Raw genomic sequence first — 2954 nt, forward strand, 5'->3', positions numbered from 1 at the left:
CCTACCATTTCCTTCTCACCTTGACACAGAGAGTACTCCATCTTTCTGTGTGATACCTCTGAGGATGCCAGTCACAGTTACTGGCGAAACGTCAGGCTCCACAGTGCCAAGACCACGGCCACACAACCCGGAAAATCTACAGCAACTAGTGAACTCCGGCCGTGGAAGCCTTCGACAACATATGGCTATAATTCTCCAAGTAACAGGCTCCGTTAACTGTAGGTAGAGCCCCAACTTGTACCTTTTCCCACTTCTGTAGGCAGAATGACTCTCAGGGCTCAACTACACTCCACTGCATTCAGCATGTCTTTATCCCCACCTTATTTCATTGGCTGCCACTTGTGAGGGGTGGAGAGCAGGGGAATAATGTGCACATTTATTATTTTCCTCCCTGATCTGGGTCCTAAAGTGGCTTTTTGCATTGTTCTCCCCTCCTCCACTTGATCCTTACAACCACTCTGTGAGGGTAGGTTAGGCTGAGAGACCGTGACGGATCCAAGCCCACCTGGCAGGCTTCCATGGCTGAGCAAGGGATTCAGACCCAGTCACCCCAGGTCCTAGTCCCACTGAGCCACACCAGAAACTGGGGAGGCTATTTGCAGGGCCCTGTTAATCAGAGAAGCAGGGCTATTTTGGGGCAGGAACGCACAGGAATGGAGTTCTGGCTGGCTCCTGAGTTGGCCACGCCCAGCATGAACTCATTAGCATAATAGGCCACACCCAGCAGCAGAAACTCATTAGGATTGGCTACATTAGGGGTGTGTGGCCTAACATGCAAAGGAGTTCCTGCTACCAAAAAAAACCCCTGGGTTTGGACAACAAAGTAAACAGAATAAGAAGCAAAAGGTGGGTGTGGCTGGATGACCACACTTCTGGTAACATGGGGTGTGTGGCCTCATAGGCTAATGAGCTGTACTATCTGTGGTGTGGCCTAATATGCTAATGAGTTTCTGCTGTTAGGTATGGCTTATTATGCTAATGAGTTCCTGCTGGGCTTTTCCTACAAAAAGAGCCCTGCCTGAGAGAAGGAATGTCTAGATCATAATTTACAATGGTCAGACAATCTGCCCTTGCTTTGCAAGAGGAGCTTGAAGAAGACCACATTTCACACAGCCCGCTGAAATAAATGAAGCCGCCGACTGAGTGTGTGGGGTTGAGGGCAGAAAGGGTAAGCATTGCTGGGTAGGTGTGCGTCACCAAATTTGCACAGACGCCATTGCACTGAAACATATGTCAATCAACAGAATACCCTAGTAGCATCTTGCCTGACCAGGGGTCATTTCGTAGAAAAAGAGGTGCAGGAGCTCATTAGCATCACTTATTTGCATATGCCACACCCCCTGACATCACCGGAAGTGTGTCAGAAGGCAACACCCACCGCTCAGGCTCCACTGAACTGTTTTGGATTGCTAGCTATGGGGGGGGGGCGCAGATCCTCATGCTCCTTGTGGCCCGGGGCTGCTGGGAGCAGGGGGCGGGGCTTGTTGTATGTGCCCGCCCCCTGGGCTCTTTACTGCCAAAGGTCTGCTCCTGTGCGCTCCCGCAGGAAATGACCCCTGTGCCTGACAGAGACCCCACTTGTTTGGAGCATGGCGCAGACCCATCCACATTTCTCGCACAGCTGCGTTCGTATGAAGAAGCTGAGTTCTTAATCTGAATGCCTTGCCTTTTGGGCAGCCTTCCACTTGGGGGTGGGGGTCAAACTAGAATGGGTGACAGAGTTCTCGTGGCCGCCTCGAGGATACCATTGCTATTTTAAAGCGATTTTAAAAGGGTGCCCGGTGCCTGCAGCATGCTCTTTTCTCCCCCACACACATCTTTTGAAGTACCAAAGCAACCACACGGGGGTGTGGCTGTTTTAGGATTACATAAGGCATGCGGAGGGGACGGGCCCCTCAGCTTGCCACCCTGTGGAACCTTTCAAGATCAGGCCCCCGTGGCATTTTAAAATCACTTTTAAATGGCAACTGTGAGGACGCGGTCATGTTGAGTTTGGCCCTTGGTAGCCTTGAGATAAGAAAACATGCAAATAACAGTGGCTGCGGTGGCTCAAGTGGTTAAGACGCTGAACTGCAGGCTGTGGAAGGTCGGTAGTTCAGCAGTTCGAGACCCGAGTGTGCCGCATGACGGAGTGAGCTCCCGTCTCTAGTTCCAGCTCCTGCCAACCTTGCAGTTTGAAAGCAAGAAATTAAAAGTAGATAAATAGACTCAAGTGGTTAAGATGCTGAACTGCAGGCTGTGGAAGGTCAGTAGTTCAGCAGTTCGAGACCCGAGTGCCGTATGACAGAGTGAGCTCCCGTCTCTAGTTCCAGCTCCTGCCAACCTAGCAGTTCGAAAGCAAGAAATTGCAAGTAGATAAATAGGGACCGCTTCGGTGGGAAGGTAACAGCGTTCTGTGCGCCTTGGTGTTTAGTCATGCCGTCCACGACCACGGAAATGTCTTCGGATAGCGCTGGCTCTTCGACTTTGAAACGGAGATGAGCACCGCAACCCTAGAGTCGGATTCGACTGGCTTTCGAGGAAGGGAACCTTTACCTTTAAGTAGGTACCACTTCGGTGGGAAGGTAACAGCGTTCCGTGCGCCTTGGCGTTTAGTCATGCCGGCCACATGACCACGGAAATGTCTTTGGACAGCGCTGGCTCTTCGGCTTTGAAACGGAGATGAGCATCGCAACCCTAGAGTCGGATTCGACTGGCTTTTAGGCAAGGGAACCTTTACCTTTACACTATAGCAAAGTTGAAGAGCCACCGCACTCTGGTCTTGGCTGTTCACGTACATTACCAGCACATGAGCTCTTGTGGCTTTTTCCTGCTGTAGAGTGAACTTGGCTTATTTGAGATCTCACTGCTCAAATCATGTACCTCTGCAGGTGTGCATTCTCCTGTGCTCTGCACTTTCTCCCCATCTTCATCTTTTTACTTCCAAGTTTTTATTATTATAATATTAAATGGCT

This window comes from Gekko japonicus, unplaced genomic scaffold (assembly GCF_001447785.1).
Source record: "Gekko japonicus isolate JY-2015 unplaced genomic scaffold, Gekko_japonicus_V1.1 scaffold3036, whole genome shotgun sequence".
NCBI classification, from domain to species: domain Eukaryota; kingdom Metazoa; phylum Chordata; class Lepidosauria; order Squamata; family Gekkonidae; genus Gekko; species Gekko japonicus.